The sequence below is a fragment of the Neopelma chrysocephalum genome, unplaced genomic scaffold (assembly GCF_003984885.1).
Source record: "Neopelma chrysocephalum unplaced genomic scaffold, ASM398488v2 Primary Assembly neopelma1_82, whole genome shotgun sequence".
Lineage (NCBI taxonomy): Eukaryota > Metazoa > Chordata > Aves > Passeriformes > Pipridae > Neopelma > Neopelma chrysocephalum.
This window is the reverse complement of record NW_020897744.1, coordinates 4,260,529-4,287,538: the sequence shown is the minus strand read 5'-3', so window position 1 is coordinate 4,287,538 and position 27,010 is coordinate 4,260,529. Positions and strand designations below refer to the sequence as shown.

Here is a 27,010-nt window from a genome sequence, read left to right as displayed (position 1 = left end):
GGAAGCAAGAAAAAGCAGAAATCATCCTGAAGACAATTTTCCAAATAGACAGTTTGAAGAAGTAGCATTTGAGTCACTGGACAGATCTTTAGGTTGAATCCAAATATTGAAACTAAATGCCAAATCTTCTTTTCAGGCACCAGCTAAAGTGGAAGAAGCCATTTTTGCACTGGGTGTACTCGTTGTGTCTTAAATTGACCTGAATCAGTTATGTTACCAAACCCTGCAGGAGCTTTGCTCTTGCAGACCTTGTATGCACGCATATATATATATATGTATCTATATCAGAAGACTGTAGCATCTCCTGGGTGTGATTTATTGCAAAGCATCATTTAGGTTCAGATGCCTGTCGATATCTAGATTGTAGGCATCTCCAGACAATTACAGAAAGATTATTTTGATGGCTTAAACAGTATGTGGGTCTTGCAGTATACAAGGACCAATTTCCCACTAAGGGAATGATTCAAGAGAGAGAGAAAAGATGTGTGGGCTTTAACAGAACAGGGTCCATCCCAGCTGCTTGACTTCAGCAGGGTTGTCAGCAAATCCAGCCCATAATTAGGACAGCAATCATTTCTTATTTCTCTTGTTTCATCCCCTGGTCCCTTGGGGGAGGGGAGTTTCATTCACACAGCACTTACCTGTAGCCTCTCAGTCTGCAAAGGTGAGACTTTAATTTCTGGAAGACTTTTTTTGCCTCATCCAGTTCCACGTCCATGCCCATAGAGCTGAAATTCTGTTTACACAGTCGTAGAGACTACTGCAAAAACCTATATTTCTGTGAAAATTTAGGGTGACTGAAGGCATACCATGTGCACAGGTTCCTACTATAAGCACAGATTTCATTTAGGAAGGAGAGGATGCTGCTTTTGACCTAACCATGGAAGGATAGTTCTTCTGAATCTCAGGTGAAACTGTAAAGCTGCCCTGTTTATAAAGCCTTGTCCCTCTGCTCAGATTGCCTTAGGCTCAGCCATCCTTGCACCTTCAGGAAAATACTCAGAAATATATTTTCCTGCTTCTTTTTCCAGGGCCTGGGTGGCATGATCTCTTAATGCATCTGCCTGTTTATGTTAGCAAAATGGAAAGCAGCTTTGTTTATGGAAAAGATCTATTTTTGTTTTACTTTTTTCTCTCAACTAAACTGACTTTTATCCCGGATCGTGTTTTGCTTTGGGAAAAGAAATGTGCTGCAGTTCTTAGCCCTAGCTTTAAAAAGTCAGGTCAAGAGGAAAAGGGGAAATCCTGATCATATTGTTTAATTTTGTAGGATTACACTGCAGCCTGGAAATCTAAAAGAGTGGAAGAGTTAATATCCCCTTCTTCTCTGCAACTTCTTCCTCTGTGTCCCTGTGCAATGACATTAGCTATTCTCTCACATATATTTACACAAGCCAGATCAGAAACAAAATCAGTATTTCCATCTTATGGGCAGGAGGACAGTGTGGCATCCAGGGGAGAAGGAAATTTCAGAATCCATCATGCTCCCCTGAGGATAAATCATGTCACTGTGTGTCTTTCAAGTTCTTGGGACTTTGATCTTGTAAGAGATGGAAAAGGGTCAGGACACGGGTGGTGGATTTTGAATGAAAACCCAGACAGGGCGTTGTGGCGTGGAGATGATGTGGTGAGGTGGGAGCACAGCATGCAACGTTCTCCCTCTGCAGAGATTCCAGGGAATCTAAAAAGCAGAGGTGTTCTTGCATAAGGGTTGGACTCCATGATCTTTGTGGGTCCCTTCCAACACAGCACATTCTGTGATTCTGTGATTCTATGATTCTGTGGTACTGCTTTACTGCCAGAATATGAAGGGTCCTGCTCTTGACTTGGAAGTCAAAGTAAGTTCTGGCCAGTCATGTCATGCCACACTGCTGGGCAGGTTTTGGCAAAAGCTGATACTTAAAGCTTGGGTTCTATTTTTAGCTGTACTGCTGATTCACAATATGGATTTTGTCAATTCTCTGCACCTTCCTCAAGGAGATGGAGATCACACCTGCCCATGCTGCAGAGCTGTACTGCCCTCTTGGAATGCCTGGTACAGAGTTAGGGGTTGTATGAATTATGGCCATCACTTCATGACATTTAACAATTTATGGTGAAACCCATAAGTAACCATATAATATATCCTTAAAGCTCTGTGACACAGGGAATGCATTATCCCTGTTTCAATTACGAAGATTTAAGTGTGTGTCTTTGTGTGTTATGGAAAACAGTGGCAGCATTGTCTACTATGAAGGTTGTCTGACTTTCCACAATGTTTGTATACATGTGTGTGAGTTTGTATAACATATATATACATGACTGCACTAAAACCCACTGTGTTAATGCGAGGTTACCTTGATTCCAATATGAGGTGCTTGAAAACAATGGAAATTACAGACTTTAGGTGGATCGTGCAACCTCAGTTCAGCCCCACAGTGAGTATGGCTCTGTGACACAGTCATTTAGCACATAACCACACAGTTTTCATTCCACATTTTCCCTCTTTCCATTTTCAAATCACAGTACTGGTTGCACCCTTCAGACTAATATCCATAGGAATCTTTAAATACAAGCTGTTTAAGTGACCTAAATGTAAGAGTCTGCTACTACTACCCAGTAATAACACGATAGGATAGCCAGGGTATGCACTATCAAAAAGGATAATGAACAATGATAATAACCCTTAATAAGTCATAAGAAATAATAAAGTAGGTAATGAGGTGCCAGTTTTCACAGTTAGCTGTGAAATGTTTCTCATGTTGACTTGAGAAAAACCATATAAGGGGATGAAAATGGCCATTTCTGTTGATTTACTCTCACTTCCGACATTTCTTCCTAACATCAAATTTGTGAGCTGGAACAGCGGAGCTTAACCATGTTCTGATACATGTTTGGTGCAGAGAAATCTTTTGAAAGACGCAGAATCGATTGAAGAACAAGGAACAATAAGATATCAGCTGGTTTCTGGCTGATTTCCCATCTGACATTGTAAAAGCATCCAGGACTATTTGTTTAATTGGAAATAGAATAGTGAGCCACGGAACCATCCTGGAACCCCTCCTAGCACATATGTACATACACAGACCCCAGCCACTCGCTCCCTACCCACAGCCATCTGTCATGTGTGCCAACTGGAGCAAACCACTCCTATTACTCAACAAGGAGCTCATTATAGCTTCCTCTTCATCCACAGGGTCTTTGGAAAAGCTCACAGTCTGGGGGGATGTGCGGCAGGGAGGGCATTCTGGACTGGGGTGCAGTCCTTTTCCGTTGCTACATGCCCACATCAAAGTGCATCCATTTCAGTAACAGCCATTATTGTTGTCGCTCAGGAGAACATCCCTTCTTCCTGGAACAAAGGCCAGCTGTGGGATCAACCTAGAAATGACTGGTAGTCAGCCCATGCCGACCTTCTCCTGACTGTTTCAGGAGTTTATTTCATTTTCTTTATCTGTAAATCTGTTTCAAATCATCCATTTAATTTAAATTTTTACCAGTCTCACATCACCACAAGGGAAGTGCTCATTGGAGCAGATTTTCAAGGGATGCCACAGCTTTGTTCCACCATCACAAACATCATTCCCTGTGATTTCACTGCTGATCAGCCCATATTTGTTAATTCAATGGAGTTTCTTACCCTTGAAACTCTATAAACTGTTTGGGACAGAAATTATTTCATTACATCGGATTATTCAGTGTCCACCACAGCAAGGCCCTGATCACAACTACTGCAATATATTAAACAAAAAATGGCAAAACTACAGAGGAAAACTCTGGCACACAAACAAATCCTTTTTCTTAACTTCTACCTGAACCAGATGCTGGTGGTATATGTAACGTGTGGGGCTTTGCTGATTTACACCCTTGTAAAAATCAGTATTCAAAGCTCCTTTTCATGTGCAGCTTCCATCTAAGTAAAGGGGATACTGCATATCAAAGGCAGCTGCACCAGCCACTTTAGATTTATTAGTAAATCCACTGAAAAAACATTTCCAATGAAATAAATCTCAGCCTGCTGACTTCCTCCTATTCTTTACTTATCCTCTTATTGATTTTTGTCTCGGAGATTTAAACCTCTCAATTTGTTTTATGAGACACTTGTCGAACAGATGACAAGAAAAAAGACAGTGCTGGATATTTTCCTTAGCAGTTTTAAGTAGAAATAAAGAGCATTTCTTTGAAATTAGTCTTGCTCTTGTGACACAGTGGGAAGAATATATCTGACAAGCCCTTTAGAAGGCATTAGCTCCATGCATAGAGAAAGCTTACGGGCTGCCACCAACACAGCTTTGTGGCAGCAGTGCCCCAGAAGCTCATTGACAAGTTTGACATGTAAACAAGCTGTTGCTAAAAATATTTAACCTGGGGGACCCTGGCTAGTTGGAGGGGCTAGTAATGGAATACAGATCCTTTCACCTCCAGGCATCTGTTCAAAGCTACGCCATTGACTGAAAGTCATTATCGTCTCATGGCTGCGCAGAGGAATGAGTAGGTGGGCTCCGCTCTGTGTCTTGTGAGCAAATTGTTGCACTGCTAAACCACGCTGGGAATTGGAACAGAAAGCTGGGGGCCGGCACATTCTGGTGGCTGGGGCAGCTCCTCCCAGGAGGAAAGTGTCCTTGGCTTATTCCCTGCAACTCCCTTCCAGGGACATGTCACCTGGCAGACACCTGTGTCTTTGCCACAGCCCCCTTCCAAATTGCTACTGCTGCTGTTGTGGAGGTGACAGAAGATGGAGGGGTAGGTACATCCACACCATCCCTATCCTGCTCCTGCCTCCTGCCCGGCAGCTTGAACCTGTCCCAGCGCTGCCCTGAAACCCAGATGCCAGCTGCAGTAATTTCCAAAGGTTCCCTGGTTGTTTCTAAAGGTTCTCTAATCATAGCCTTCCAGGAAAAGATGTCACACATGCTAAAACACCATCTCCACCGTGCAGTCCCACCTTCGGGAGCAGCAGTGACAGTGACAGGGCAGCACAAGGGACGCTCACTAGATGTGAGGTGCTGGTGTTCACCCTGCCAGACCGAGGGCCTTTTCCACTCCTCCACTCCACAGGACTGGGGAGTCAGGGAGGGTGAATTTCTATTCTCACACATTTTAAATAGCTGTTACTTCACTTACCCTCCTTTGCTCTGGGCTGTGCGCTCTGATAGCTCCGCCTGCTCCCAGGCAGTCACTGCCACAGCTTTGCCTCCATTTTGTTAATTGGTTTGAGCATCTTTACACCTAAATTTGTATCCTGAAGAGAGACCCAGAGGCAGTGCCACCACCCCACAGACCCTGGGCTGTGTTACTCCACTTTGGTATCACTTTAACCGGCTTTGTTGCCCTGAGGGAGCAGAGGTGCCCTCACAGCACCTGCCAGGGCACGGCCGGCTCCCCTCAGCAGCCAACATGGCGGTGGAACCAGTCAGGGGCCCTGCCCTGCCTCTCACAGCCTCCCGGCAGCCCTGCACAGCTGAATTTCACCTCCTGTCACATATTCCATATTAAAACATATATATATATGTATGATATAGGTGGAGAGATTGCTCCCAGGCCCGGGATTTGTGCGAGGTGAAGTCTGTGGGGTATGGAGGCCCTGTCGTCCTGACAGGCGGGGACGGCTGTGAGAAGGAAGGCCTGAGGGAAAGAGGTGGGAGCCTGTCTAGAGAAAAGTCACTTTCCTAAACTGAGTGTTTCTGCCCCAATTGCTTCAGGCTGGCAGAGGACAGCAGGTGCCCTTTGAGGGGACTGATGCTGCCACAGGCCGTGAGCCACTCCTGAGGGGAATTCAAGGCTGGTCTCCTGTAGCACACTGTGTCCTTATGAGCCTTTTTGCCCCCCAAATCAGGAGGATTTAGATCTATTACTTTTTTTTTTTTTTTAAATTACAGACCTGGCACCTCTTCTATTCCCATTTACAGAGTTTTCGATTCCCATTTACAGAGACATCTCGTCGTGAGAGCTCCAGGGCAAACTCCCTCTCCACAGGCACAGGAACAACGTTTCCAGGCAAGGTTGGTGTTAATCTAACTTTGGGAATAACAGGAACAATAAGACTGGAAGGGGCCTTCTGGTTCATCAAACTAGTCCTCTGTTGTTAGAGGCAAGCAAGTTATATAATCCCTTTTGCAAATGAAGGGCGCTATCCTAAAGCGAGCTGGGTTATTTTTGTCCCCCCTGTGTCCATGGGAAGGCCCTTGGAGAACTTCGATGCTGTGAAGACGTCCCCATCTGAGGAGCGTCTCGCTCACCACGGAGCATTGCTCTTATTAATCTCAAACTGCACAGCCTGACTTCTCATCCTGTTGCATTTCATTTTTTTCCTAATGCTGTAATGGCCGGGATCATACAGGTCTTCCCCTGGAATACTCTGGCCTTCCAGGTTTACAGTGCTGCCCTTAATTTGTGTCACCAGCACAAGATCATTGATCCTGTTTGATTTTTTTTTCAGTCTAAAGGTTTTGCCTTGAGAAATTGTGCCAGTTACATGCCAGCAGGCTCCCCTTCAGCACAGCCATCCTCCCTCTTTTTGTAGGAAATGCACTGGGCAGGGCTATCACACACCTGGATAAATTTATTTATTCCCAAGCATTTTTTTAAATCAAATTCAAGGATGTATCAGCAACTCTTCTACCATATATTGTAAGGATGTTGTGTCCCATGTTGGCTGGGTGCTCTATGAACTCCAGTCCTCTGGAGAACACCTGGATGCCATACCTTACTCTGCCTCTTATTAAGGTCTCAGTACAGGTGCCCTGTATTTATAACCTCCATTTTCTTTTACTCTGAGTCCATGCAGATTTTTGGGCACAACTGGTGTTGACCCTTTCTACAAGATTTGCTTCCCCATCCAATCTCTTGTCAGGGCAGGACAGAAGAGGAATAATGCAAGACCTGAAATACTTAGTGCAGAAAAGTCCTAAGGATCTCCTGTTTTCTTGTACCCTCACTATCACATCGATTGTGTGAGCATTTCAGAGAAGGAGGAGGGGTCCTGTTACAAAGAGACCTGTTTCCCACCCTCTTTTTTGGCACTTCTTAGAATGCCTCTTTGGAAGGGGCTAATGGCCCTCTGGGACAAGCCCTCTTCTGCCAATAACCGTAGGTCAAAAGTTAAACTGAACAGCAGAGAATGAAAACCGGATAAAATACACCATAAATCTTGACATTCTAATTGAGAACTGTCCAATGCAAACTGCAGCACTGTGTCTGTTTTACCTCAATGCTCTACAAGAGGCCAGATCCCGCTTTCTTTAATGGCTTGAAGTATCCTACTGATTCTTACTGGGACTTCTCACTTGATTAGGACAAGCAAGATTTGGTCTTTGAAAAGACTTAAAAGTTTGATAGTTAGTGCAATTTCTGCAGTTATAGGAGCAGAATGATGGTTTTGATTTCATGGTAAAGGCATGTTCATCTCATTTTTCAGACAGCACTGACACGACTCTGTGTGCGTGTCTGTGGGCAGAGATTTGCAGGACAAAAAGATCTGTGGACAAATACAGCTCACACAGAGAATTTTTTACTGAAGGAAAATTTGCCTGAACATAACGTGTCATCTAAGATGTTTTATAGATATTTTTGCTGTCTGAGGTAAATGGGGGAGGATTACACCTATTTTACAGACTGGTGAAATCAGAGCACAAAGAATTTAAATGACTCACTCAAGATTACACAATAACTCAATAGCAGACCCCAGTAGAGCCTGGAGTGCTCAGAACACTGGCCCAAACTGTCTCCTTGGCCTTGTCTTTGCTTTCAGACACTTAAAATACAGACAGAGTCAAAAACAGAAGAACAGAGCTTGTTTATTCCTCTGCTTATATATTAAACATAAGTTCTCTTTCAGTGAATAGTTTTGTTGTTTATATTTTCATGGGAAATCTAATCATTGAAGCAATTCATTCCAGACTTTTGCTATTCCCTTTCACAAAGCAACATATAGATACTGGAACAAAACTACTGCTGCCACAAGCAGACCACTGTGGTTCCCATCCTGGAAGCTCAAGAGAACTACCCTGTAACACTAGACTACAACAGCTTTTTATTAATGTTACATCTTGGAGCTCTTCTCAGAATAGGAAACTTTCCTCCCAAATTTATTTGAAATCATATCCCTATACGCTGAGCTACTTTTTTTTTCAGCCTGGTTAACATCATAAAATGGATCATTAATATGTCCTTTGAAAATGATGCCAGTTCTGTGCAGCTTATACAGCCTGTATGTGTTGGTGCAAAGAAATTTGCTCCTACTGTACAGGATGCGTGAGCCAGAAAAGAGGGAGAGGGTTAAGAAAGGGAAAACATATACTGGAGTGTAGTGGCATAACAAATCTATCCCTAATCTTGAAAGCTCCATAGTGCATGAGTAATGAAACTAAAGATGAATTATTACAGCTTGCACTCATAATTTACAGGTATGAGTGTATTATCTTACAGCATAAATATTCCATTTAGGCTTTGTGATGGGTTTTTTCTCCATATAGGAAAATAAAAGTAGTATTAGTCACATGTCCATAGCTTTGTCAGTGGCTGCAAAATGTTTTTCTTTCCAGGAGGAAAGCACGCTGAATAATGCAACACTTCTATTTAGGCTGGTTTTTCATACATTGACACTTGGAAAATCTAGAAACAGTTGTTTTAATTTTAAGGGCTACAATGTCTGCTCCCTTTATTCCTGCCCTTTATCATCTTACACACCATGTTCTTATAGACAAGGGGGAAAAAAAACATTCCAGTGTCTAATAAATCTGAAATCCATCAGGGGCTGCAAAGCGTTCGCTCTCCTGCCCTGGTTCAGATCGTGTTACATCCAGCAGCACAACAAATGCACTTTGTGCACCAACACCGATGGATTAAGCACTTTCGCTCATTTTTCCAGGGTGAGAACTCAACTAAATCCATTTTTTTTTAGAGTTTTGAATATTTTTAACAAAGAGAATGGCTGCACAATTGATTTTTGAGCGAGGAGAGGGAAAAATTGTATTACAATTGTTGTTGCTGAGCAGAATTTTAATATTGCTAAAGGACTTTAAAAATATTTTATGATCCGAGCCTCCCTTAGCACACAGTGCTCTCTACCTTTGGTTTTCTGAGCTAATTTATAAGAAACTCTGTGTGCAGGTCTCAGTAGTCCTTTTTCTGCTCTTAGACCTTTTGCTGCCTGTTATAGTGAAGTTGCACATGCTGTGCTTTCACAAATGGGAATTTTGCTTTTGTTCTTTCCTGTTGCATTTCCCTAAAATAAAATATCTTCTGGGAGAAAAAAAAAAAAAAAAAGAAGTATTTTATTACTATTTGTGTAAGGAAATAATGTAATGTGGGGCCAACTTTTTGGGCACACCAGGACTGATTTTCTAATACATGATCTCACAAGTATGAGAGATTTTATTTCAATGAGCTCAGTTCACAGCTACGGACCTAAAAGAGGAGTAGATTAATAGGTGTCAGGCAATTTAATAGTTTCTTTCTGACCCTTGTAGACAGCTTTTTTTAGAAGAGCTGAGCCCTCAGCAAAGTGAGTCCTAGAAATCAGAAGCCAATGCTAAACCCTTCTAAAAACAATAGCACTTCTCAGATACCTGCATTTCAGTTGGTGCCTCTGTGAAATGGAAGCATTAACAGTGAGCTAAATCATTACTGAAACGGTCAGGGAAACATCTCTATGAAATGCTTTTAGATTCAGGGATGCTAAGTAACATTAAAACAAATAAATGATTTAGAGAACTGACCTGTCAAGTTTAAAACTGTTCACGGAGATATTTCAATATTTGTTTCACACAAAAATTAAGTTGCATTTATCAAGGACAGAGCAATTTCCAAAGTGAATAGTGACCCATGTGTACAGTTTAAGGAAGAAATAGTAGTTTCAGCTGATGTAAGAAAGGCTCTTCCACATGGGACTTCAAGTCTACAGACACAAAAGTTGAAGGGCAAAGAAAGAGCGACAGAGGAAATGTTCAAAGACAAACTTTCAAAGGGGTATGTGCTGATCCAAACAATCTGCTGAATTTGTGTGTACAGAATTTAGGGGGGTTGCAGTCACACATGAGCGTTTTCCTACATACCAAAATGAAGCACTTATATATTGGCAGGTTGGAAAACACGGGCACTGAGGGGCATCCAGGTACGTGGGGCAGAGCTGTGATCAGGGCTGGGCCTCAGGGAGGATTCACTGTTGTATTAACATTTTGTCTTGTCCCCAGCTTAAACAGAAGAGACAGCAGAGTAAACACTCCATCCCATCCCATCATTGGCTTCTGTGCTGGATTACACAAGACCAGAATTCAGATCTCCCACTGTAGGTAAGAAAAATAAATGATGTCTTCCACGTTACTTGTGCCAAAGGGGTTTCTTTTTTCCCCTTCTGGTGTTTTGAGCATGCAGTGGACACCTGTGCACTGGAGAAGGCACCTCTGCTGCACTCAGTTTTCATGAGGAGTAGTTTACCAAATGTGAAAAACTAGAAATGGTTGCTGGTGTTTCCTTTGAAAAAAACAATGTTCCCAGTGCTGGCATGAAATACTTGCCTGAAGGAAAGATGTTATGGTTATTTAAAAATCATGGATGGTACCAGCGAGGGAGCAGAGGGAGGAGAGCACTGTGCTGAGGGATGTCAAGGAAAAACGTCTGGTGGTCGCTCCTTCCTTGGGGTGACTTCAGTGTTACACCAGAGATATCACTGCTTTTTAGCTGAAAGGAGTCACCCATTTAAGCTGAAGAAGATGGTTGTGTTTTAAAGCAGAAGCATCTGCAGTCCCCAGTGAGTATTTCTTAAGAAACGGTTGAAACTGTCAGTATTTTAGGAAAGCTGGAGGTATTGCGGCCATTTCCTATCAGATGATGTCTCTCTAAGCATGCAGGGTAATAGGACTACTTTGAGCAGATTAGGTTAAATACTAAACTTGACTTCATTAATGCTGATGGAAACACAGAGCTCAGTATTCTGTGCAAAATTGTATTTTGAAGGAAAACCTCCTTTTAAGTAAGACTATACCAGTTTAGAACTGTTAAATTTGATACTGGTGTAACGTAACACGTTTCAAAACTGAGTGTCAAGAAGTAGAAATGTTCCAGTCCTGTAAGAGCAAATTCATAAACTTTGACATTTTTGGTGGTCTTCGTTTCTACTTTTTAAATGAATTTCCATCAGAAAACTTTATGTGGGGAATAAATGTGGCAAACTTACTCCCAAGGATCTCGAGGCAAGTAATTATTCAGTAATTATTTTAGGTTCATTATTCTGATTAAATAGTGAGTAAAGTAATCATCATTTATCTCTGGCCTGCTGTATTTTTGTTTGCACTACAAAACTGCAACAGAGACTCAGAGAGTAACCTTGTTGCCTGAGCAGTCCTGGCATCCCTGATGATTCCTGTGCACTAACAGGGTAATAATAAACAGAAATGCCTTTTGAATTACAAGTTCCATTGGAATCACAGGGGGAAGGTCAGTGTTTGCCAAACTGAGGAAGACAAAACTGGCATGAAAGGAATTTTATGTTCGAGCTTCTCAGAGGGGATTAGAAGTGCTTTCTTAATAGTGACTGAAAGGGAGCTGGAATGGTGTCACTGAATGTACAGACATTGCCCTGCTTATGCACACACACACAGAGTCACCACATCCAGCAGCACAAGGACCAAAGGCATAGGGCTGCTGCAATGTTTGAGGGGGTTTTAAAAGACATTTTTTTCATCCTTCATCTCCACATGCTAAATATATAATAAGATACCTTGTTTTCTTGCCCTGTAGACCCACATGACCAAAATGAGGGACATTAGTAAGTGTTAGAAAAAGTATTCAAGTGTGAAATGAATTTCTCAAACATTAATAAGTATTTCTAGAACCTCAGTTTCATAATTTGACAGTTCCACAGTTAATAAATCACAGCAAAAGGAAAGTGTGATAACAGCAGAGCAAAAGGAAGCCTGGATCTATGAAGTGCAACTGAGGGATAAGTGAAAGAAGCATGCTGATGACCCTGAGTTTACTTTTGGGTTTTCTGAGCTTTCACTCAATTAAATTCATTCCTCTCCTCTAAAGACCTATTATGTGCCTTTACCTACGTTCCTAACTGATTTTTCTTGTAATACAGCTCCTTTGCCAAGTTATTTCCATGATTTAAGGAGCTCTGATTAAAAAAAAAAAAAAGAAGTAGTAACACTGAGATGAAAGGAGCATCCAGACTGTATTCGAGAAGGTTTTCTAAAGAGGTGGGTTGATTTTAATTAACTTCCTGAATAAAACAATTCAGGTCTGGAGCTGGCAATCTCCAATAATCACTCTTTGGCCTCCGGATGAAAAAGGGAGTCAATCACACAAAACAATGCCACAAAAAGGCAGTCAATGGAAGGAAGTAGTTCTGTGTATTACAGCAGTACACACACTGAGGGAGGCCCAGCATCCAGAGGCCCAACATGACATTAGTCCCCACTGCAGTAGACACTAAACACACACTGGAAGAGACAGCCCCCTCACTCCAAAGCTTATCTTCTCTGCAAGACTAGTTCCTGTTTATATATTTTGAGCATTTCCCCTAATTCAAACTCTATATGCCCAGAGAAAGACTTAACTTTACAGTGAGCTACTGTCTCAAGAGGACCACAAACTGCAGTTCCAGTTACCCAACGATGTGACCAGTCTGTACCATGAACATCACTTGGTGTCACTCCACAGATCCTGCATCCCTAATTCTTTCCCTCTGCCCCTCTTTTTGTGTGTTCTCCAAAGAGGTGACTTGCACCACATTTTCCTCAGGAGGAGTTAATACAGAACTAGAGGAAATATCCAAAACCTTCCAGTTGCCATCAAGCAAGAAAGATCAACAATGAGAGGGAAAAAGTGTCTGATAGTGAGAGTGGCTTGGCAAAGCCCATGATAAGAGGGTATTATACAGATCTTTGTTCAGCCCTTGCCCCAACAGGATCCACAGCATGGCACATCCTCGCTTCAGACACATATCTATGCCACTGCACCTTCAACCTACCCAGCAAAGCTCCTGGACTTCTGCTGAGCAGAGAATGTAAGTCAGGAGGGTTGTGTTAAAACTGCTCGTTGCTTTTCTGCTGCTGGGAGAGAGAGAAAACCCTTGTGATGGAGTTCAGAGTCTGAACTCTGTCACCCGTCAGTTCCACTGACATTAATGTGGTAATTCTGGGTTAGGATTTGGTTTAGGAAGGCATCCTCAAGCAGGAGAGCACACTGGTTTAAAAGCAGGCATATTTATGAAAGGTTGCCCTGGAGTGGTTGTTTTTATTGATGTAATTCAGAGCAGAATCTGACCCACTGACTCTGAGCCCAGAATACAATTACTCAACAGTTTAACCAGCAAGGTAGGCTCTGTGGGAAGAAAAGAAAATTGGCATTTAAAGGTGAGATTTCCTTTGCCACTGCTGGTGTATTTTTCCTTTTGTCAGCAGAATTAGTGAGTTAATTAGAGAATTAAAGAGTAAGCAGAAAGGGACTATGGGAGGAGTAGGGAAGCTTCGGGGTTGTGCTTTTATCAAAATGGCATTGCTTCATTCTGAATCACCCGATCTATGGATTTAGCAAAAGAAATTTTGAGACACTTGAAAAATGAATGAAAGTGATCCTGAATGGGAGGAAAAAAAGCTTAAAGTAAATAGCTTAAGTCAATCTGTCCAAATGTCACATGTAAGGATGGCTCTGCTCTGCTTAATGACAGGAGAGCAAGGAAGGTAAGGGGGAGGAAGGGACCCTTTTTGAAGGACTGTTGTTCTAATGTACCTGTGTTTATTTTAAAAGCTTTTCAAGGAGGTAGGGAGGGAAGCTACTGTCTCCCAGTGATAAAAGTTGAGTGATTAAGGACCCATTTGGGGGCAATCTGTTCTCTGTCTCTGTAGTTGCCTACAAAATCCCTGATATGCAGGTAAAGCAAGCTCAGGAGAATATGGCCGATGGGAGAGGACTGAGAACCAGGACTTCTGGACTTTATTTCTAGTCCTGACACTGACTGTGTGTGCAGACATGTGGAAGTTCAGTGAAACCACCTCTGACAAATGAGCACCATAGTCTTTACTCCCTTCCTAAGACAGGGAAGCACTGAGGCTGCAGGAGTGTCTGCCAAACACTTGGGTTCATGGCTGAAAAGTGGCTCAGACACAGAAAGTATCTGGTAGTTTAAAAAGACCAGTGTGCAGAGCTAGACCCTTACTGAAGGAATTCTAATTCCTGTAACATATCTGTTCCTGTTCTAATTAGACATGGTGTGTGAACATCTGCACCCACCATCTCCCTGTTATGTGACAAATAATCTCATGGTTTATGGCTCCTCTGTTACAAATGGATTCATGCTCAGCGTCTGATATTAAATATCAGGCTCAAGTCCACTGTGCTGCGTGTGAGCTACTCTGTTTTAAAAGACAAAAGCTTTTGCTTCAGTTGCTCTCATGTACAGACAGTGTAACCTGGCTCTTGTGGAGAAAGCTGGCTGTGGAACATCTCCCTGCAGGTTGCTGAACATAAAGGTATTCTTGGGTTTAGTTCCAGGAGATTGTTCTGCCAGAAGTTCAGAGTCAGTTCTGGCACTCGCTGACCCCCGCTGTCCTCACACACCTCAACATGGCCCTTATGTAGCAGAGAGGAAAAGGCTCTTTCTCTCTGCCTCTCTCCTGTGCTCTCTCTCTCTCTCATGTAACGTTGTCCTTTACGAACAATGACAGATTCTCACTGCTCCTCGTATGCCTTTCCATTGAGATGAGAAGCTAAGTCCAGATTTGTTTTTGCTGTCATTCCAAATGAAGCCAGAGGAGTTATTCTGGGAATCATCTGCATTCTGCACTTTACCTAAACAAATTTGAAAGGACAGGTTTTTGAATGCAACTGATCCTGCAAGGTACACAGGGTCTTTAGTCAATGAGAGAGAAGGGCATTCACAGCCACACTGTGGAAGAAGAGGCATTTTCATAGCACATGCAAAATGGTTCCAAAACTGCTTTTCCCCTGTGTTTTGTGATGTGATCAAATTAGACCTCAGAAAACATAAGAAAGGAGAGAAAGAAAGAAAGAGGAAAAAAGAGAGAGAGAAAGAGAGAAAGGAAGAGAAAAAGGGAGAAAGGGAGAAAGGAAGAAAGAAAGAAAGAGAAAGAAAGAAAGAAGGAAGGAAAGAAAGAGAAAGAAAGAAAGGAAGGAAGAAAGAGAAAGAAAGAAGGAAAGAAAGAAAGAAAGAAAGAAAGAAAGAAAGAAAGAGAAAGAAAGAATGAAAGGAAGACTATGACTTGTAGTAAATGAACACGAAATTTCCTAGAAATAAGCCTGAATGCTGTCTCAAAGCCAAGACAAACAGCATCACCCCAGAAAGCCTTTGGATAAATTTGCATGGTGGTTAGTACCAGTCTCAGTGCAGAACTCCTGAACAAGGAGAGTAAAGGCTCAGCATGGCAGAGCAGGGAAAGTTTTAATTTGGATCGGGTTTTATTTCCCAGCTTCATTGGAATGAACCTCAAAGGGCAAAGAGTCACAAATTGCGACCCCTAAAATATCTGTCCGTGTGAGTTGGGCTCTTTGTCCTTGAGGATCTCTGGCTGTCGCTTAATGGAGCTGCAGCCCAAGAAGGGAGACAGATGGTACTGATGGGCTGAAATTATACTCAGCTAAGTGCAAAGCTATAACTGCTATTTGTCATTCTAACATCACTGATTTGTCTAGAGAGAAAAACAAATAACTTGTTGGGGGAGTAAGCAACTGCCTGGCTGTGGCCAGGCCAGATTGGAAGTGGGTGTAAGGCTCAGCACACAGAGACCCAGGTGCCATCAGCGCTCGAGGGAGGTTATTAGGATGTCATTTCTGTTTCTTTCTCTGTCTGTCTCTCTCTCTGCTTGCTGTGGAGGTGGAAGGTGCGTGTGTTGTGAGGTGAACTGGGGAGTGAAGATAAAAATCTGTGGTAAGGAAATGCTACAGCTTTATCTCTGTTCTTTGATGTGGCAGGACAAATTAATTGATAACAGAACCAGCCAAAGCAGATGTGGTCATGGCCTCCTGAACTGCCCTATTGCAAGGAAAGGGCCCAGCAACATCAAAGACAAAGGTCAGCCAGCATTCCCCAAGCACAAAAAGACAAATCATGACAGGCAAATAGCTCAGGCTGCCATTGGAAAGGAGTTATTACCACAAAAGATGATGTCTGGCACATGGCCACTCTCCCAATCAGCTGGATGCAGTGGCTTCTCTTCTCTGCCATTTCCTTCTGTACCCAAAGGCAGAGTTTGGGCATAACATCTTCCTGTAAAAGTGACTTACTTTGTGTGCAGTGGCACAGGAGAATTAAAGCGCAAAGCAGAATCTAGGGAGCTGGCCAAAGCCATGCAATGGGGTTAGAAAATTGAGCTCTGCTAGTTCAGTGCCTCTTGTTGCCATGTCTTTTGAAAGCAAACCTACGTGTTCACTTCCTGCTAAGAGTAAAAAGATTTGGTTTCTAGTCCCAATTCTACCATTTGCTGGCTGTGTGCCTTGAGCAAATCAGTTCCTGTCTTGTGTCTGACCTTCTTCTAAACTGGAGGTGACAAAGAAGGCCATTCTGAGACCTCCAGAGTTAATGGAACTGCAGATATTATTGGTATTTTATATCAAGTATTGTTTGTTTCAACCATTCCCTTCACTGTTTTCTCTGAATATCCTGATGTTTTTCTAACACGCTCCCCATCCATAACAAACATTTCAGGAATCACTGAACACTAAACACTCAAACCACAGGAACCCAGTGCCCAGCAGGTCTCAGGTGAGTTTCTTTGTTCCATGTTTCTCTCTCTGGGAACAGAAATATTTGTCCTTCAAATACTATGACCTTAAAGCTGAAACCTTCACAGCTTTAGCAAGTAGTTATTAATGAACTTGGTTTGCATAAGTTCCCTTTTTCCATAGGTCTGGATTCCTTACAGACTTTAATGTATTCAGCCTGGCATCACCACGCAGCATCAGTGTGGGATAATACCTCAGCATGCCATTAATCCCTTTTTCTTCACCTGCTGTCCAGGTGCTTTTCCAGGCTATGTCTCAGTTTCTTGCCAGAAGGAGATCCTGACAGTAATCTTGTGCCTCTGCCCACTGATTTTCCAGAAGATGCTGGGTAGAAGGGAGCCAACAAACTCTCCAGCCTATTTCCTGGACATCCCAGGATGTCCACACAAGGTCATGTAACAAAGAGCAGCTGCCTCACAATTGAAATATAACTGGAATGGCTGATCCACCCTCATTTAGGAAACCTGCAGCATATCCAGGGCTCTGATCACATATTCCAGGACTTGATATAGGGCTTTAGCTACTCTTCTATCATTCACATGAGCGGAGCTACTACACAGGACACAGACTATGTTGGAATTAATTTCTTTTCACTACAGCAACACATTTCAGCATCACGTTTTGGTGTTCTCAGGCATCCCAGGAGAGTTGCACAGCACTGGCTACCAAGAGATGCTCAGTTGTTCCACTTTTAAGTGTCCTTGTGCCCATTATAACATTGTAATAAAAATAACCAGAAGCGGGTATGTGTTCCCAGCAGGCATCAGTGATTCATAGCAAACTGTAAAAACCAATGCATGACATAGATAAAGGCATTTGAAGCCCCAAGACACAAGTGTGGTGTGTGTGTGCACCAGGACCACGTCACCAGGAACCAGAGGACTGCAAAAGCTTATCCCCCACAGGGGGCAACAATAACTCAGTGGGACAGGTCACATTTGTGATCAGCCAGAGCCCGTCCTTCTCCTGCAGAGAAACTTAAAGCAGAGAGCAGAAAAGTAGAAAAGCTCTGAGAGGCAGCCTGGACAATGTTGTCTGGAGGTTTCCTACAGGGAATATGGACAGTTTAAGCCGTGGTACTCAAGGCACTGTAGAAATAAAGGGATTTTATCTCTCCCAAAGGATGTTATCTCTCTCAAAGGATGTTATCTCTCCCAAAGGATGCTAACTCTCCCAAAGGATGTTAGCTCTCCCAAAGGATTTTAGCTCTCCACTTGCAGACCTGTGACTCCCCTGGGGAAGGGAGTATCTTGATCACAGTGCAACACCTACTTGGCTTTTTGTTTGCTTTTGTTGGGTTGGTTTTTTTACTGGAGACAAGGGTTGAGTGGCTTTTGTCCCTCTCCCCCAGGGTGACCTCGCAGACATGGAAAGTTACACTGCAGGGAAAAGCTGGATCAGGGAGGTTAGTAAATATGCCACACTAGAGAAACAAAGTATTTTATATCTAGTGGGGTGTTATGACATGAGAGCAGTTACACCGTCTCAGACCTAAAAATGAGCTCTACTAGTTTCAGAGGGAACACTCTTGTTTACAAAAGTGAGAATTCAACCCACTGAAATTATTTCTGATTTACATGCAGTGTAACTGCAGGAGAGTTAAACCCAACTAGTGCAGTTCTGGTGAGTCTGAGGCAAAGGGGAACTGGTGAAATTTATAGCTGGAATGTGAGAGGCAGTACCAGTCTGGGCCGTGAGTACACACACCAGGAAAGCTGGTCCTGGGTCTCCAAGTGACCCGTTCACCCAGAGTTTCTGTTTGCCTTGGTTTTTCTGTCTGTCAGGGTGGCAGAGTGACATTGACCCTTTTTTTTGGAAAGTGATGTGACAAGCACAAAGTATTAGACTGTTAGACAGCTGTGGGAAGCACGGAGAGATCTCTTGGAATTACAGATACAGAAACAAGGAAAGATTTTGTCAGCTGGATGCAAAGACTGAAAAAAAAAAAGACATTCTGACACGCTATTGCTGCTGAAGTCCCCTCCCTGGAGAGGTCTGGTGAGGGCATTTCTCAGTGCCCACTCTTTATCTGAACTCCTCCACATGCCTCAATCCTAATCCAGCACAGCAGAGACTCATCCTATTGTGTTAAAATCAAATGCACTTACAGGTAAATGTCACTCTGCCATAAAGAGAAAGGAAACCACTTAACTTTCTGTTTCTTTGTCTACCTGCCTCCATAATAGTTCTTGTCAATTTACATTATTCATGACTACCAGAGATAACTTAAAATGTATCTTTCAATGGAATATAATGCAAACAGTTTTCTGTGTGGGCAGGGTAAAACAAAATAATAATTACAACACATGATGATAGTGCTTATAACAAAATAATTTTTTCCATAAAAAGACTTTTGTGGCAGGAATACACACTCCAGCACCGAAAGAAAATACTGAGAGAGAAAAATATCTCTGCTGGCATATTAGATTCTATCAATGACACTGATGGTTTCATTGTCTAAATAAACATTGTGTGTAGATAAAGTGTGACCTGAAAAGTGAATCATTAGATTGACAGGATAAAGCAAATCAACTTTCTTCTGTCTTTATGCCTCCCACCAGATACATAATCAGACTTCTCCCTATGTGGGCACTCCAACAGCAAGCATCTGTCAGGATCAGCTATTCTTGTAGCTTAGGTTTGGGAGTTTATGATAATCTGACAAAATTGCATCAGTCCATTTTAGACATTTTTCCCTCTCTATTCAGCAGTGAGACTACTTAACATTATATCTTCAAATGAGCATTACCATAGGTAATTTGATTTTGCAGCTTTGGATAATGACCTTCACTCTGTATGTGTATGTGTGTATAAATCACATGTATGGAATTTATTTAGGAAGAAAACATGTTGCAATGTGGCTGCCCCATCCTAAATCAGTGAATAGGAAACCTAAAGGGAAGGATTTTTTGCTCTAGCTGAGTTTCTGCTGGTTTTTCTGGTAGATTTATTCTGCTTTAAAAATGAGGTAAATACTGTTGGACTAAGGCACTCAGTATATCAGGCCCCAAAAGTTGTAGGAAGCACTAAGAGGATGCTCAAGAGTGTATAACCCTTTCATTCAGGTTAACTCCACTGTCCAGAGCAGGAACAATAAATATTGAGGTGATAGGTCTGGCATAAAATAACTGAAGGAAAATCCCGCCCTAACTCACAGCTCCAAGTGAATCCCAAAGACAGTTGACTGCCTCTGGAAGATAAGATGACAGGGACATATCCTCCTACAGCCTTAATCAGCACACCCCACAGAACACAGGCCACACAGTGACAAACACCCGATACAAACAAAACTGTTAAAAAAATACACCTGTGGAAGTGATTGGGTTGTGTTGCACTGTGTGAAAAACAACAGCCCAGGAGGTCACCTGCCAACCTCCAGCTACTCTGAAATCACCACTGTTCAGAATTTTTTGGCAATATTTTTGCTGGAAGAGGGCCCTCCCACGTTACTACGGAGTCTTGATGAACCCCTGTTTATTCATCTTCCTCGGGACTCTGGTGACCTTTCTGTAGGGTGGAAATGCTTTCAGAAACTATTAATCTCTCCTCTGGGGTGGGTAGAGGGCACCCATGGAGAGAAAGGCTTCCATGATCTTCCTCAGCCCTGTCACCAAAGATCAGAGCCAGAAAGGAGGTTTCTTGTTTGGAAATGCACAGGAATAAGTGCAAAGCTTTTACAGGGCAGGGCTGTGTAAAGATGAAGGGCTGAGAAACACGGAATGGAAAAGCAATGCTGCTCAGTAAATATTGATAGATGTTCCCTCTACCTCTGCTGCATGATCCCCTTCACTGCTGCCTTTCACTCTGTCACTCTGTCACCAGAACATTACTTCCCTTCACCTTGTGGCTGTTTAATTTAAAGCAGGTTTCTGCATTTGCTCAGAAAAGTGAAGAGGGAAGAGAGACGGTAGGAAACTCTCCACTCAAGACTCTCTGCTCAAGGACAACAGCACAAATGCAACCCCAGCTTCCTGCCTGAAATGAGGTGAAAGGTTTTGTCAGTGTTGATCAGTGTTCATTTCACTAGCACTGATTTCCCATTTTGGTAGAAAGATCAAGGGCTGAATGCTGAGTGGAAGGAAGACTAACCCAACCTTTCTTCCCAGGAGATGATCATTGTAGGTCAGGCTTGAAGCACATTAGCTGGGTATTATAAGGGGAAGCAATGCTGAAACTCCTGCTGTGCCTGTTTGGCAAATAAATAAAGAATTTCAAGCTCTAGGGCAGACAGATCAACAATAAATTCATATTAAGAAGTGTCTGTGAGATTTGCTAACAACTTCAAGTACCTCAGGGCTGGGACCATGGCCTTTCATGTGTTTATAAAACACGCACCTCAACAGAGCCCTGGTACTGAACAGAGCAGCCACAACTAGAGCACAGGTAGGAGCTGTGCATCAGCTCTGTGGGCAAACACGTGCACCAGAGGAGCAGCACAAGTTCAGCAGCACAGCCCTTAGAGAGTTTGCAATGTTAAAGGGTCTGTCCCATCTTCTCCCCCTTCTACCAAGCAAGGCAGCTCCTCCCCAAACACAGATAGAGAGGGGTGATGGTTGAAGTCCTGGACAACAACTGTGAGCTGAGTTCAGCCCTGGTTGTCACAAACCCCAGTCTGAGTCCAGTGCCAGATTTGCCACAAGTTTGGTTCTTAACCAAAGTGAAAGAACCTGCGATGGGACTCTCTGAAGATGTCTAAATTACTTAAGAGCAAGAGAAATGACTAAAGTCTGGTGTGCTCCTAAACTTCTGGCTCTTAGAGCAGCACGGCCCTTCTCTCTGAACAGCATCCCTAAAACTGAACAGAAAATTCAGCAGAGAAAGGTGTTGTGAGGTAGAATTCGACAACTTGTGCAAAGCACTAACATAAATACTGAGTGTCAATCTGTGGCAGCAACAAAGGGAGGGTGAGAGGAGGTGGAGGAACAAGATTCTCTCACTAGATTGCTTTCAGTCAGCCACCTCTGCTTTTGCCATGCAAAGCTGAGGTAGAACTCCCCACTCTGCTACCCCTCCCTATCATCTTGGCATCCAGGCTTCTGACAGGTTTCCCCTTTCAAATTAAACAGGTTCAAACGTAAAAACTTCCCTTGTACTGGGTATTCATGGAACTCTTTTGGGTTGGGCAGGATTTGAGTCAAGCAAGCTGTCACGTACCAGAGGGGAAGCAGAGGGACACATTGCTGCTCAGAGTTTATATGGACAGCAAATTTATCCTGGCTTCAGGAGGTCCTGCTTTCTCTGCCCCCTCTCCATCATAATTAGACACATCAAAGAGCTGATCTGTCATCTGAAATGGCAAGATGCCTAACATTTATATTAGAAGGAGTCAAGCCCCAAGCAAGCAAAGATCAAGAACATGATGGTGAATGTGAGGAGGGAGATTGAAAGTCTGTCTGTGGACCCCAAGGAAGCTGAAGTGATGGAAAATGTACAAGCAAAGAAGAAAAGGCAATCAACCTTCCAATTAAAATCCCCAAGGATGAGGGTTTTGTCTGTGTTTGTATTAATCAAGGATAAGAAATCAGACAACTCAATGAGACAGGAGGAATTGTACTGGGAAGCAAAGGACAGGGAAAAGCTGGGGGTCACTGGGGGATGGGAGCACACAGGAAGAAAGAAAACAATGACTAAAAATTTAACTACAAGGTGCTTAAAGGAAACAAAAATCTCCCAAGGTGCCGGGAGTGTTTAAAGACAAGACTGGCTTTACTCACCCCTCGACCTAAGCAACAGGCTTGCTTCAAAGCACAGACCTACTCAAATATGCTTATGCAAAGAAGTTTTAAAGCTTTTATTGACAGCACTTAGCAACTATGGCTTTCCTGAACCTCAGCTCGCCCGAGGTGAACATTGTGTAGGTTTAATTTCTTCCTCTGGTCAGGGATTGTGCCCTTCAGTGCAGGGACACGCTGGGCACGGGCTGGCTGCAGTGCAGGGAAGGTTCTTGCTCACCTCTGGAGCTTTGGATCAGGAATTCTGCAGCTGTCCCTGCCTCCTGCACCCACAAGGAGCAGATCTCAGTCAAACCCATGCTGATTAGCCCAAGGCAGTCGATGGTGTCAGTGTCAGAGCCAGGATTAAAACTCCAGTGGTTTTTGGCTGCCAGTCTGATGCTCTAATCACTAGACCACACCTCTCATTATAAAATAATTGTCTGATTTTCCCTTTGAAATCAAAGCTGTTTACAATTACATGGGAGAGAGCGAGAAAATGCAATCTGGGATGGTTCTCTTTAAAAGCATTTGCACCTTTTTATGTAAAATTTCAGCTTAAACAAACCCTGTGCACGCAGTTGTTAGGGGACTCTAATTAAACCCTTTCTTTTCCTTTTAATTTAGCAGTAGGATTTCTTGTCCCTTTTGGAGAAACTCTCCAGGTTAAGATAAATTCATATATTCTTATCTTATTGAGAACTGCTTATTCTTATTGAGAATAATTGCTGAATATTGTGATGAATATAAAACACTACACTTTCAACATAACATAAATGTCTACTGCTGAAGACTTTGACAATGGATAGGTTATGAATTTATGAGTGTTCCTTAGGGAGCAAGTTTTTCCTGAAATAATTCAAAACAAGCTCATAACACCATACAAGTTAGTATTGACCATGTGTTTCTCTATGAATTAGGTAATTTTCTACTACTGCTAATGAAACAGTACAATTTTGAACAATTAAGTGTTCATAAGTAGTAAAGTAGTGAGCAGACCATCCTACTGAATGCCTTGAACTTCCTTAAAAATTCACAGAACAAGTCTGGCATTTCAAGTTGTGCAAGTATCTAAATCCTGACTGAATTAGGCCTTACTTAGTAACAGAAAGGGACACTACCTTCGGAGGGGTTTGACAGAGTTGCACTGAACACTCCTGCTTTCTTACAGGGAGTTTGGGGTGGGGGGTTTAGATATATTGAACCTAATCGAGATAAGACACATCAGCAGGAGTCTTTCCTTTGAGTTTAAGGGGCTTTGGGCTGGATGCTGGATACTTCAAGAGCTGTAGACAAGTCTGTATTGCAGTCAGCCTTCATATTTAGATGGAAATGTATATTGCTCATGGTTATTATGAAAATGATTCCAATTAGAGATACCAGATGCCGTGATATGAGGTAAGCTAAGGAAGCTGTCTTTAGCTAAGAAATCACATCCAGACCTATCATTAACAAAAAGTGGCTCTAGCTGTTGATATTTAAGACTGCACATAAATATTAGTCACTAAAATCTGTGCATTATGGTTTCTCTAATATTTTATAACTAAATTCAGCAAGAAGCAGAAGATGTAGAAATGGTATTTTCAATACAATTTACTTCAAGTGAATTACGCTTCTTACAAGTTTCATGGCATCTACTTTTTATAGATACATGTTAGTTCATTAAACTACCATTTAGGCAGAATATCAGAACTAAAGGAAATGTTCTCTGTGCAATGGCTTTGAGTTAACAGTGTTCTTGGAACTTTGCAGTTCTCTTCCCCGTGGAAATAGACTGCAGACATATGTAGGTAGATTAGACTTTATTATCAGTGACTCCAGAGTCAAGTACTCCCTGACAAGTGAAAGTCTGGCTAAGGAAGGGAGGAAGGAGGGCAAAGGAAAGGTCAATTTAACCCCAAATAGTCAGTGTCCCGAGTATTCCCTTTTCTCCTCATGCAGGAATAAACTTTTTTTCCATGTTCAAACAGGGCCTGGGTGACATGTGTACATCCTCCTCTTCCTGGGTGGCATATCACCAATGTGTTGACACCGATCCTGATAACCACATTTTGTTTCAGTGTTAAGCATAATGATAATGATGTAACCTGAGATAGGGCTGTATTGTAATTACACAGTTGTGCCAGTTATTACATAGTTATAACACAGATCAGCCTCTTGATCAGATATGCCCAGGAGCTTCTTTTGCTTTATGCCTGGTGTAGGAACAGAAAACTAGATCCCTAATTAACTTTGATTGAACCTTGATTAGATAAGGGAGTGGGGCCAGTAGGCACCAAGCGGGCGGGGAAGCCAGCCCTGCATGTAGATATGTTAAGTGTGTAGGCACCGTCCTGACGAGTCACAGGAAGGAGAAAGGAAACTCCCTTTTCAGGAATTGATACCTCCCGACAAGCACGAAGGAATTAGCCCGGACTAGCCCTCAGAAATTCAAGAAACTTCTCACCTTCCCCATGCAGCGATGCCCCCACCCTATTAAGATGAGATTCTCAAGCAATTCACCTCGGGAACAGATAGATTTCTATCATTCTCTCCTGCCACCACAGGGGGGAATTGCAGAGGGAGCTTTGCACAAAACACAATTATTCCTCCAAATTATTCACTCCTCACTCCTTTTTTTCTGCTAAAAGTGCTGAATTGTTAGTGCCATGCAAACAAAGTCCATTTGGCCTCTGAGCAGTTTCACTGAATACATGATTTAATAAAGGGGTGAATGAAGCCAGACTTGGTTAACTGTCTGGGGGACAGCTGAAAACTAAAGAGCAACAGATGTATCTGAGGAGAACACAGCTATAATTTTGCTTATGAGACAGGAGATGTGCAGATGCTCTTTCACTTCTCCAGAGCTCTACTGGCTCTACAAGACTCTATTTTTGCATCCTAATTTTTAGTATGTTTGGTAAAGCTACTGACAAAACCCAAAACTTCAGTGTGGTAGGATGTGTATTATCCCTTTTTCAAGAGTAGAAATGCACAGTAAAACTCCACATTTTTGGAGACTATGTAAGTTTTTCTCATAATTATTAATGGTATAAACTCAACAGGAGCTCTAGGTTGTTTAATATCTCTTAAAATCTAATGATTACTACTAATCTAATCTAATCTACTTTGAACAAATAAATACAACTTGGGACACTTCTGAAAAACTTTCTTAATAAAAGAAAGTGAGTGGGAATCTGATTTTCCCCCCCTATGTTATATCGTCATATTAATTCTCAACCTACTTTACAGACTTCTTTTTGCCAAAATTAATTCTTGCATGTGAGGATATTTAGAGTTCTTGATCCCAGAACATTAGAACAGGGCAGGTATTCTCTAAGAGTGCTCTCAGCTGCTGTGGCATTTTTTACTGCCCTGAACATGGGAGGGAGCACAAAGCAGAGTTTTACAGAAGCAGGAATACCTGAGCCCTGTCTCAGCACAGGATATAACTCCTGGCAAGTGAATATCATGTTGACTTCTGGGAGGGTACCAAGTGTGTGCCTACCATACTACTCTGAAAGATCTTAAATTGTCTTCAGTCTTTTGGCCAAAGTTTGGCTTATTGACCCAAAGAGGGAAAAAACTCTCTCAAATAAAAACCACTTCAGTAACTATCCCAGTGTGTGTACTGAATTGACAGATGTTATCACACAGACTTTCCTCAGTCACTGAAATGCTCTATGGAATGGAACAGCCAATTTCAATCCTTAAGACTTTAATATTAGCCAAATAAGAATTTTTTTCCTATAGGGGCTGTGGACACATCTCTCAGTGAGAACTGTTTATGTTCCAAGTATTGGGTTTCAAAGTTCTTTGATACAGTAATTATTTGCATAGTGTAGAAAAGCGTGGTAATTGTTTTAGTCAGAAATAGGGAAAAGGTATTACTTTCACTTTTGCAACACTCAGGGATGGCTGGAGTGTTCCCTCTCACATCCATGACTGCATTAGCTGGAACACACAAATACAGGTATGCACTGGACACAGGTAGGTTGCTGGAAAGAGAGAGCTTTCCAAAAGGGAATGAGTGAAATGCAGGGATCCTGTCTGCAGGATCCTGTCTGCCCTATGGTCTAATGGGAGGGAGGGAGGCTTAACACTTCCAAAACTTAGACACCTTTGTTGCTTCCCTGCATGCATTTTCCCTTCCAGTACCTTCTTGAAGCAGAGGACACATCACCCAAACCAGAAACTTTATCTCAGGCTTCATTCAAACTTCACAGAATCAGCAGCTTTTGTGACTGAGCAAAGAAAGCAGCACATGCTGAGCTTTGAGGAGCCTCCCTGATACCTGGATGTTTACACTCAGGATGTGCTTCCACGCTCTGCTGAACCAGAGGCAGTATCGTTAGAATTGAGCCACGCTGCATTTCGGATTTTTCTGGTTGCAGGGCAAAGGAGTCAATAGTGACACAACAGGGAAAGCATCCTGCAGACCTCTTAGGAGTCTGCAACAGCCACAGAGGCTCCAGCACAAAAAAAACTTTGTGATGAGACTGATTTGATTTCTGCTGAGTAGGACCTTAGGAGTGAGATAACCAGCACAGCTCCAAATGCAGAGCTTGGCTCTACGTTGGTCCCACTCCAGTCATTTT

At 42.5% G+C, this 27,010-nt stretch overlaps 1 protein-coding gene and 1 long non-coding RNA gene across 5 annotated transcripts in view; one reads left to right on the top strand and one right to left on the bottom strand.

Annotated features, from left to right (window-relative positions):
* The window catches only part of MYL10 (myosin light chain 10), an 88,866-nt gene extending 82,989 nt beyond the window's left edge, over nt 1–5,877 (bottom strand). Inside the window, exon 1 of one of the 2 annotated variants that reach the window (XM_027690786.1) lies at nt 5,861–5,877. The gene's annotated coding sequence lies outside the window, so the exon portion shown is untranslated. Of the gene's footprint in view, nt 1–5,103; nt 5,218–5,860 lie in introns of those variants that run through there. The other variant, XM_027690785.1, reaches the window with a different exon arrangement.
* Nucleotides 5,492–27,010, top strand: part of LOC113971163 — a 34,988-nt gene continuing 13,469 nt past the window's right edge. The window contains exons 1-5 of one of the 3 annotated variants that reach the window (XR_003535459.1): nt 5,492–5,617; nt 5,911–5,981; nt 10,173–10,271; nt 12,062–12,179; nt 16,970–18,670. This is a non-coding gene — a long non-coding RNA (uncharacterized LOC113971163). Of the gene's footprint in view, nt 5,618–5,910; nt 5,982–10,172; nt 10,272–12,061; nt 12,180–16,969; nt 18,671–27,010 lie in introns of those variants that run through there. The other 2 variants (XR_003535460.1, XR_003535461.1) reach the window with 2 other exon arrangements.